At 45.5% G+C, this 11,375-nt stretch overlaps 2 non-coding genes and 1 pseudogene across 2 annotated transcripts; all 3 read right to left on the reverse strand.

Annotated features, from left to right (window-relative positions):
- Positions 1 to 1,389: 1,389 nt before the first annotated feature.
- LOC141215125 (U2 spliceosomal RNA) lies at positions 1,390 to 1,572 on the reverse strand. The gene has a single exon (XR_012284268.1). It is a non-coding gene; the product is annotated as a U2 spliceosomal RNA (small nuclear RNA).
- A 789-nt stretch (positions 1,573 to 2,361) lies between these two features.
- On the reverse strand, positions 2,362 to 2,453 carry LOC141215169 (U2 spliceosomal RNA; annotated as a pseudogene).
- Positions 2,454 to 9,066: 6,613 nt separating this feature from the next.
- Positions 9,067 to 9,260, reverse strand: LOC141215135 (U2 spliceosomal RNA). Its single transcript, XR_012284277.1, has one exon. It is a non-coding gene; the product is annotated as a U2 spliceosomal RNA (small nuclear RNA).
- Between the last annotated feature and the right edge of the window lie 2,115 nt (positions 9,261 to 11,375).

Below are 11,375 nucleotides of genomic sequence, written 5' to 3' on the forward strand. Positions count from 1 at the left end.
ATACATCCGTTACCTTCAAGCCATTAATGTTCTTCAAGACATCAACGCAAACTTGGTCCAAACCGATTTCTCCTTCATGACCTGCAGCCACCTTCAGACGGACCGAGTCCTCTAATCCACGTGTTTTCTCCACCATTTTTACAGCAGATAAACACAATCGCCGCTCAATCGCACACTAGGGCCCCACAAGGGGGAACCCCAGTCACAACTGCCCTCCAAACAACACCAGCAGCAGAAAACCACCACTGATCTTGCCAAAAGGCCGAGAAGCGATAACCAGAATTGGTTTCAAACTACGGAGCCACCCAAGGATCCTGAAAATTCCATTTGTGGAGATGAGCTCCTGGACTCCCGTTAAGAAGACATGTTGTCAACCTCTAGATCCCTTACATGCCTGCACTTTTCGGCTTGCTGCTGCTGCAATCCACGCGTTTTAGATCTGCATAACTCCACCTCTTTAAACACAGCACCTTCACCCCCTGCTGTTCCCACCCGCCTCAACACCGTTGGAAGGGAGGAGAACCAATTAAGGCGGGGGGTGGGGTGGAACGAGCAGCTGTCTACCCTTAGCAGGAGGGCTCCTGATTACATACCTCTCCTGCTGCTGCTGCTGCTGGCTGTCCAGCAGCAGACTGAAGGTGGCTGCTGCTGTGCACAGGTATATAAAGGCTCAGAGCCTATTATGACACGCGCAGCCAGCGTTCCATTGCCACATTCCATCTACTGCAGGCAGGATACCTGGCTGGCTGAATGTCGCTGAGAAGCTCACAGAGACCGCCATAAGCAACAGTTTAACAGAATGCCACAGACTAATCAACCAAACTTTTTGGGTTGGTTTCTCTTTTATAGTCTGCAGGCATTAAATGAAAGAAGTCAGTGTTCCAGCAGAAGGAGACAACGTTTCAGAAAAGGCATTGTAGCAAACCAAAAAAGAAATTTTAAGCGCAGCAGAGTAACCAGCGCACATACCTGTTAGCTCAGGTGAGTTTAAAAGGCTGCTGTTGATAACAAGGGCATTTGCTAAATAGATGGTGTGTGTGCAACAATATACTGAAAGGTCAATTATATTGTGCAGCTTATCTCACCACCTGTAGTTATTTAGGTGAAAGCTCCAAAATGCTTGCCTAATATGTCTGTTTATCCAAAAGGAAGTAAAAAGGGAGAGCTAGAAAGATAGCATTGCATCACATTACATGGCAATGCAATGCACAGTTGCTGAAGTTGAACCAAAATGAGCTTGTAATCTGGCTTCTGCAACTTTGAACATGAAAAATCCAATGAGGAGAAGAAAAGCAAAGCCAAAGAGTCCATCCCAAAATCCGACAAACAAGCAAAATGAACAAAAAACATTGAATTCAATTCTTTCTGATTTTAGAAACTGCATTAAAGAAGGGGTGCACCGGTCCTGGAGATACTGCAATACCAGGTCAATGCGTGGAGTGGACAGAGCAAGTTCTTTTTCCATCTCCCTGTTCTAAAAATCCATTTAATATATGGTCCCCAGATAGGGGACGTATCAGATATTAAACTGATAAGAACAGATTTTTTTTTTTATCGAAAGCCCGAATTCGTGTACAAAACCCGAGTGCGCTTAAAAAAGTGACAAGTGCCACAAAAAAAGTGCACTAGGATGCTGGTCTTCTTGAAACCCTCTCCAAAAGGAGAAGGGTCCCCCAAACCATTCCCCGTCCCTCCGAGCCAAAAGGCCACAGCGAGGAACAGGGACAAAAAGCCACCTCCAGCCGAAGCCAGAGGCGACCCAATCTTACCCCCAGCACCTGCCCGAGTTCTCACCCGAGCAAGGCACTGGGAGCCAAAGACTGTGCTCCCCTCCCGGAAGAGGGGAGCCAACAACGCTCTCCTCCCGAAAGAGGAGAGCCAGGGGGGTTCAGGGGGGAGCGGAACCTGATGGCCACACACTCCCCCCCTAGACCTGCCAAGAGAGGAACCCATAAGGGAACCGCATCCCGACAAAATCCTAGTAGGACGTGACACACGTGAATAAGTGGACACACAGTGACAAAGAAATTAAATAAATAGTGAAGGTTTCACAGTATAATACTGCCCGGACCTTCGACCGGGAATTGAAAAATTCCCCATCCTAAGGCCAGAAGGCCCGGAATAAGGGTGTGTGCGAAGAAAGAAAATTTGAAGTGCTTGTGCAAATGTGCCATAAACTCAAGTGGGGTTCCCAATCCCAGTGAGTTAAGGCACCCCAGGGTCACCACTCCTGGGGCACTTCACACTTCGGGCTTTCGATCTTTCCCGGCCCAATGGCGTCGATCCTGGGGGGCCATGCTTTCCACCAGATGACTATATTAGCCACCTGGCGTACTAACAAGCGCCTAAACCCCAGTGTGCATAATGTATCAATCTACTAGGGCGGCCAACATCCAAAACCGCCTTTTCGAAAGATACTACACTTGATCTTAGCCAAAAGGCCGAGAAGCGATAACCAGAATTGGTTTCAAACTACGGAGCCACCCAAGGATCCTGAAAAGTCCATTTGTGGAGATGAGCTCCTGGACTCCCGTTAAGAAGACATGTTGTCAACCTCTAGATCCCTTACATGCCTGCACTTTTCGGCTTGCTGCTGCTGCAATCCACGCGTTTTAGATCTGCATAACTCCACCTCTTTAAACACAGCACCTTCACCCCCTGCTGTTCCCACCCGCCTCAACACCGTTGGAAGGGAGGAGAACCAATTAAGGCGGGGGGTGGGGTGGAACGAGCAGCTGTCTACCCTTAGCAGGAGGGCTCCTGATTAGAGATGAGCGGTGTTCGACTAGAACTGTTCGCCAATCTCAAATTCGAGCTGTTTTGGGCGGTGTTCGAGTTGTTCGACGAACCCGAACGATTTGCAAAAAATTCGGCTGTTCGAGGTTATGTTCGATAACTGTTCGTGCACCAAAAGCGTGTCCTGCATGGATTGTCTGCCACTCACTGTAATGCCACAGCCATGGTGGTTGTGGCATTACAGTGATTGCCCAAATCGATGGGAACAGTGCCAACAGTGAAACATGAAAAGCCGGCAATTCAGCAGCGGCATACACCTGTACCCGACAATTTAGAACCGAAAGAATAGAGCTTCACACATAGATTAGATAGATATAAACATGTCAGCCACATATATACGAAGTACAGTGAAAGTGCTGCTTACTGTACTTGTCATTTAGCGTAAAGGATTTATCAAAAAAAATAATAGTGTTTTCATGCACCGTCTCTTTAAAAAAGCCGGCCGGCAATTCAGCAGCGGTACCCGACAATTTATAACAGACAGAATAGAGCTTCACACATAGATTAGATAGATAGAAACATGTCAGTCACATATATATGAAGTACAGTGATAGTGTTGGTTACTGTACTTGTCATTTAGTATTAAAATAAAGGATTTATTATTAAAAAAATTGGCGTGGGGTTCCCCTTAATTTTAGGCTCTAGCGGAGGTTAAGCAGACGGCTGGGGCAGATGTTTGAAGCCTGGGAAGGGGGTAATACCCACGGAGCTTCCCAGGCTACTAATATCAGCCCCCAGCTGAATACATAGCCTTTACTAGCTATTAAAATGGGGGACCCCCCAAAAAAAATGACGTGGGGTCCCCCCTAATTTAATAGCTAGCAAAGGCTAGGCAGACAGCTGGGGGCTGATATTAATAGCCCAGGAAGGGAGCCATGAATATTGGCCCCCTCCCAGGCTAGAAACACCAGCCGTCAGCCGCCCCAGAAATGGCGCATTCATAGGATGCGCCAATTCTGGCACTTAGCCTCGCTCTTCCACGCTGCCCTGGTGCGGTGGCAGGGGGTAATAGGGTTGGGGTTGATGTCAGCTTATAATGCCAGCTGACATCAAGCCCAGGTTAGTAATGGAGAGGCGTCTATAAGACACCCCCATTACTAACCCCATAGTCAAAGTTAAAAAAAACACAAACACCCAGAATAAAGTCCTTTAATTGAAATAAAGACACAGTCCTTTATTGTTCTAAATTAAACCATACTTACCGTCACGCCCATTCCAGCTGAAGCCAACGATCTCCTGCAATAAAAGAAAAATAATAAAGCAACCTCATCCTTACCTTTCCATGGTTCCCACGACAGCTTCAGCTCTGCTACATCGAGATGACAGGCTGGACCGCAGCAGAACGCTGCCATCCAGCCTCTCATCCCGCAGACACTGAGAAGCGCAGGCTTGCTTGCGCTGCTCAGCGTCTCTCTGTGACGACATCCAGATGAGCCGAGTTCATGTCCAATGAACTCGGCTCACCTCATGCACGTCACTGACAGCGTGGGAAAATTCTCAAGCTGAAGCGCTGAGTGCAGGAGAATTTTCCCATGCTGTCAGTGACGTGCATAAGGTGAGCTCATGTCCAATGAACTCAGCTCACCTCCTGCACGTCACTGACAGCGTGGGAGAATTCTCCTGCACTCAGCGCTTCAGTGTGAGAATTCTCCCACGCTGAAGCGCTGAGTGCAGGAGAATTTTCCCACGCTGTCAGTGACGTGCATGAGGTGAGCCGAGTTCATTGGACATTAACTCGGCTCATCTGGATGCCCTCACAGAGAGACACTGTGGAGCGCAAGCAAGCCTGCGCTTCTCAGTGTCTGCGGGATGACAGACTGGATGGCAGCGTTCTGCTGCGGTCCAGCCTGTCATCTCGATGTAGCAGAGCTGAAGCTGTCATGGGAACCATGGAAAGGTAAGGATGATGTTGCTTTATTATTTTTCTTTTATTTCAGGAGATCGTTGGCTTCAGCTGGAATGGGCGTGATGGTAAGTATGGTTTAATTTAGAACAATAAAGAATTGTGTGTTTATTTCAATTAAAGGACTTTTTTCTGGGTGTTGTGTTTTTTTTAAATTCTTTACTAGAAATTCATGGTGGTCATGTCTAATATTGGCGTGACCCCATGAATTTCGGGCTTAGGGCCAGCTGATAATGCCAAGCTGGCCCTAACCCCTTTATTACCCAGTGAGCCACCGCATCAGGGCCCTGGATGAGTTGGGTACAGCGCCAGAAGATGGCGCTTCTATGAACGCGCCATTTTCCGGGGTGGCTGCGGACTGCAATTTGCAGCGGGGGTGGTCCAGAAAGCTTGGGCCTCCCTGCGCTGCGGATTCCAGCCCCCAGCTGCCTAGTTGTACCTGGCTGGACACAAAAACAGGGCGAAGCCCCACGTCAATTTTCTTTAAATTATTTCATGAAATAATTAAGAAAAAAGGGCTTCCCTATATTGTTGTGTCCGGCCAGGTACAAATAGGCAGCTGGTGGTTGGGGGCAGCCCGTTCCTGCCTGCTGTACCTGGCTGGACACAAATATAGTGCGAAACCCCACGTCAATTTTTTTAAAATTATTTCATGAATTTCCTGAAATAATTTAAAAAAATTTAAGTGGGGCTTCGCACTATATTTGTGTCCAGCCAGGTACAGCAGGCAGGAACGGGCTGCCCCCATCCACCAGCTGCCTATTTGTACCTGGCCGGACACAACAATATAGGGAAGCCCTTTTTTTCTTAATTATTTCATGAATTTCATGAAATAATTAAAAAAAATTGAAGTGGGGCTTCGCACAATATTTGTGTCCAGCCAGGTACAGCAGGCAGGAACGGGCTGCCCCCAACCACCAGCTGCCTATTTGTACCTGGCCGGACACAACAATATAGGGAAGGCCTTTTTTTCTTAATTATTTCATGAATTTCATGAAATAATTAAAAAAAAAGTACGTGGGGCTTTGCCCTATTTTTGTGTCCAGCCAGGTACAACTAGGCAGCTGGGGGCTGGAATCTGCAGCGCAGGGAGGCCCAAGCTTTCTGGGCCCCCCCCCGCTACAAATTGCAGTCCGCAGCCACCCCGGAAAATGGCGCGTTCATAGAAGCGCCATCTTCTGGCGCTGTACCCAACTCATCCAGGGCCCTGGTGCGGTGGCTCACTGGGTAATAAAGGGGTTAGGGCCAGCTTGGTATTATCAGCTGGCCCCAAGCCCAAAATTCATGGGGTCACGCCAGTATTAGACATGACCGCCATGAATTTCTAGTAAAGTATTTAAAAAAAACACAATACCCAGAATAAAGTCCTTTAATTGAAATAAAGACACAATTCTTTATTGTTCTAAATTAAACCATACTTACCATCACACCCATTCCAGCTGAAGCCAACGATCTCCTGCAATAAAAGAAAAATAATAAACCAACCTCATCCTTACCTTTCCATGGTTCCCACGACAGCTTCAGCTCTGCTACATCGAGATGACTGGCTGGACCGCAGCAGAACGCTGCCATCCAGTCTGTCATCCCGCAGACACTGAGAAGCGCAGGCATGCTTGCGCTCCTCAGTGTCTCGCTGTGACGGCATCCAGATGAGCCGAGGTCATGTCCAATGAACTCGGCTCACCTCATGCACGTCACTGACAGCGTGGGAAAATTCTCACGCTGAAGTGCTGAGTGCAGGAGAATTCTCCCACGCTGTCAGTGATGTGCATGAGGTGAGCTCATGTCCAATGAACTCAGCTCACCTCCTGCACGTCACTGACAGCGTGGGAAAATTCTCCTGCAATCAGCGCTTCAGCGTGAGAATTTTCCCACGCTGTCAGTGACGTGAATGAGGTGAGCCGAGTTCATTGGACATGAACTCGGCTCATCTGGATGTCGTCACAGAGAGACGCTGAGCAGCGCAAGCAAGCCTACGCTTCTCAGTGTCTGCGGGATGACAGGCTGGATGGCAGCGTTCTGCTGCGGTCCAGCCTGTCATCTCGATGTAGCAGAGCTGAAGCTGTCGTGGGAACCATGGAAAGGTAAGGATGAGGTTGCTTTATTATTTTTCTTTTATTGCAGGAGATCGTTGGCTTCAGCTGGAATGGGCGTGACGGTAAGTATGGTTTAATTTAGAACAATAAAGGACTGTGTCTTTATTTCAATTAAAGGACTTTATTCTGGGTGTTTGTGTTTTTTTTAACTTTGACTATGGGGTTAGTAATGGGGGTGTCTTATAGACGCCTCTCCATTACTAACCTGGGCTTGATGTCAGCTGGCATTATAAGCTGACATCAACCCCAACCCTATTACCCCCTGCCACCGCACCAGGGCAGCGTGGAAGAGCGAGGCTAAGTGCCAGAATTGGCGCATCCTATGAATGCGCCATTTCTGGGGCGGCTGACGGCTGGTGTTTCTAGCCTGGGAGGGGGCCAATATTCATGGCTCCCTTCCTGGGCTATTAATATCAGCCCCCAGCTGTCTGCCTAGCCTTTGCTAGCTATTAAATTAGGGGGGACCCCACGTCATTTTTTTTGGGGGGTCCCCCATTTTAATAGCTAGTAAAGGCTATGTATTCAGCTGGGGGCTGATATTAGTAGCCTGGGAAGCTCCGTGGGTATTACCCCCTTCCCAGGCTTCAAACATCTGCCCCAGCCGTCTGCTTAACCTCCGCTAGAGCCTAAAATTAAGGGGAACCCCACGCCAATTTTTTTAATAATAAATCCTTTATTTTAATACTAAATGACAAGTACAGTAACCAACACTATCACTGTACTTCATATATATGTGACTGACATGTTTCTATCTATCTAATCTATGTGTGATGCTCTATCTTTCTGTTCTAAATTGTCGGGTACCGCTGCTGAATTGCCGGCCGGCTTTTTTAAAGAGACAGTGCATGAAAACACTATTATTTTTTTAAATAAATCCTTTACACTAAATGACAAGTACAGTAAGCAACACTATCACTGTACTTATTATATATGTGACTGACATGTTTCTATCTATCTAATCTATGTGTGAAGCTCTATTCTTTCTGTTCTAAATTGTCGGGTACAGATGCTGAATTGCCGGCCGGCTTTTTTAAAGAGACGGTGCATGAAAACACTAATATTTTTTTTAATAAATCCTTTACACTAAATGACAAGTGCAGTAACCAACACTGTCACTGTGCTTCTTATATGTGTGACTGACATGTTTCTATCTATCTAATCTATGTGTGATGCTCTATTCCTTCTTGTCTAAATTGTCGGGTACCGGTGTATGCCGCTGCTGAATTTGCCGGCCGGCTTTTTTAAAGAGAGTGTCTTCTGAGCAGTTTGTCAGCTTTTGGACACCTTTGCAGGTGTTTTCTATGTGTTTCTATGTGTTTTTGTTTGCCTGCCATTGGTTTTAACGGTGTTCGACGGTGTTCTAAGGTGTTCGACGAACAGTTCGACGAACAGTTCCTCGAACATCCCGGTGTTCGACGAACCGAACCGAACCCGAACACTACGGGGGTGGCTCAACACTACTCCTGATTACATACCTCTCCTGCTGCTGCTGCTGCTGGCTGTCCAGCAGCAGACTGAAGGTGGCTGCTGCTGTGCACAGGTATATAAAGGCTCAGAGCCTATTATGACACGCGCAGCCAGCGTTCCATTGCCACATTCCATCTACTGCAGGCAGGATACCTGGCTGGCTGAATGTCGCTGAGAAGCTCACAGAGACCGCCATAAGCAACAGTTTAACAGAATGCCACAGACTAATCAACCAAACTTTTTGGGTTGGGTTCTCTTTTATAGTCTGCAGGCATTAAATGAAAGAAGTCAGTGTTCCAGCAGAAGGAGACAACGTTTCAGAAAAGGCATTGTAGCAAACCAAAAAAGAAATTTTAAGCGCAGCAGAGTAGCCAGCGCACATACCTGTTAGCTCAGGTGAGTTTAAAAGGCTGCTGTTGATAACAAGGGCATTTGCTAAATAGATGGTGTGTGTGCAACAATATACTGAAAGGTCAATTATATTGTGCAGCTTATCTCACCACCTGTAGTTATTTAGGTGAAAGCTCCAAAATGCTTGCCTAATATGTCTGTTTATCCAAAAGGAAGTAAAAAGGGAGAGCTAGAAAGATAGCATTGCATCACATTACATGGCAATGCAATGCACAGTTGCTGAAGTTGAACCAAAATGAGCTTGTAATCTGGCTTCTGCAACTTTGAACATGAAAAATCCAATGAGGAGAAGAAAAGCAAAGCCAAAGAGTCCATCCCAAAATCCGACAAACAAGCAAAATGAACAAAAAACATTGAATTCAATTCTTTCTGATTTTAGAAACTGCATTAAAGAAGGGGTGCACCGGTCCTGGAGATACTGCAATACCAGGTCAATGCGTGGAGTGGACAGAGCAAGCTCTTTTTCCATCTCCCTGTTCTAAAAATCCATTTAATATATGGTCCCCAGATAGGGGACGTATCAGATATTAAACTGATAAGAACAGATTTTTTTTTTTTTTTTTTTTTTTCTCCTCAGACGAGGAAATTCCACAGTCTATGGAAACCAGACAAAGGAAAATTCCATCAAAACAGCTGCGTCAAATCCAATACGCAATTTGCTGTCCCCATCATCATCGGAAATATTTATTTCATATTTCAAAACAACAATAACAAAAATCAAGAGGTACTAACAATATATCTCCACTTTTTAACTTTCCATATTCCCTCCGCATCCACTTCCCCTCTCCTCTTTTTGTCCCATAGGAAACACACATACATCTTCCCCAAAATCACCTTCACACTATCCTTTACAGCAATTTCCTTCCTTTTAAACACATACACATTCCTCACATCCCATAACACTTCCTTTATACATGCAAGCATCAACCACAAGACTCTTTCCTTCGTCCCATCACATATTCCCAAACCAAACATAAACAACTCAAAAGACAACAAATTCACACCACACAATTCTTTACACAAAGGCCCCATTCTCCCAATCACATCTCTAGCATACTGGCAATTCCAAAAAACATGCAACACACTTTCCCTTCCACCACAGCCATTTCTTGGACACATTTCACTCCTCACCAAACCTCTATTCCTCTGAAACTCTCTCACAGGTAATACTCCATGTAAAGACTGCCACACAACTTCACTCTGTTTGTTGGTCATACCACTCATCCGCACTTTCTTCCAAACCTTCTGCACATCACCACCCCTAACCATATTTATTCCACATTCTACCTCTCTACATTCAATCATCCTATACACAGCCTTCTTATTCTCCAGCAATCTCACATCTGCATCACACAGTTCATACCTCACCAAAAACTTATAAACCCACACATACCATACAGGCACCTCAAAAGCAATCGGACATCGCAAATCCCTTTCTTGCCACTTTAAACGAAACAAATACGCTCCAAATAAATACCTACACATAGATGAAAACTTTCCATCCGCCCTAATCACTTTCAAAACAAACACAACGATATTCACACCAAAAAACACGTCCAAATTCGGAAAACCCAAACCACCTTTTTCCACTCTTTTAACCAAAATTTCTCTCCTAGCTCTCTCCATTTTCGAGTTCCACAAAAAAACAAATAAAATTCTATTCAAGCTTCTCATACACATATATCCTGGTGGAAATACTACCGCAATATATAAAAATATTGGCAACACCACACTCTTAACAATTAAAATCTTCCCAAAAAAGGATAAACTCCTCAATTTCCAAAAATTCAACTTCTGCTCAACTTTTCCTTTCGCATCATCCCAACTTTCTTTCCCATCCAAACTCTCTGAAAACTTCACACCCAAAACTTTAATAGGTCCATTCACTACATTCACACCTACATCCCTACTTAAACTTCCGCCTCCAAAACCCTTACACTCACTCTTTTCCCAATTCACTTTAAACGCAGATGCACCACAAAAAATAGACACTAACAACTTCACCCGCCTCACCGAACATTCAGAATCACATAATACACACACGTCATCCATATAACCACTCACCTTCCATTCTTTTCCTCCACCTCCCGGCACTTGCACACCACGAATTACCTTATCTTTCCTCAGCATACACAACAATGGCTCAATTGCACAAATAAATGCTACAGGGGACAAAGGACACCCCTGTCGCACACCCGAAAACACATTCACTTTCCTACCCACATACCCATTCATTAAAACACAGCAATAAACACCCGCATACAAACTTCTCACTCGCCCAACAAAATCAGCCGGAAAACCCATTTTTAACAACACTCTGAACAAAAAACCATGCGACAACCTATCATAAGCCTTTTCAAAATCCAAACTTAACAAAAATACACTCTTCTTACGACCCATGCAATCCCATAGACAATCTCTTAACATACACACACACTCATGAATCCGCCTCCCAGGTACCGCACAACACTGCTCATCCCCAATCACACTCTCTATCACATCACGCATCCTATTAGCCATAAGTTTTGCATAGATTTTATAATCACAATTAAGTAGCGTTATTGGCCTCCAATTCCTCAGACTTTTCAAATCCCCTTTCTTAGGAATTAACACAACCATACCTGCACGCATACTCTCAGTCACCTCCATGTTTCCCCACATATACTTACATACATCCACAAAGTCCTTACCAATCACACCCC

The sequence above is a fragment of the Phyllobates terribilis genome, unplaced genomic scaffold (assembly GCF_046119375.1).
Source record: "Phyllobates terribilis strain yellow unplaced genomic scaffold, ASM4611937v1 Scaffold_230__1_contigs__length_3167835, whole genome shotgun sequence".
NCBI lineage: Eukaryota > Metazoa > Chordata > Amphibia > Anura > Dendrobatidae > Phyllobates > Phyllobates terribilis.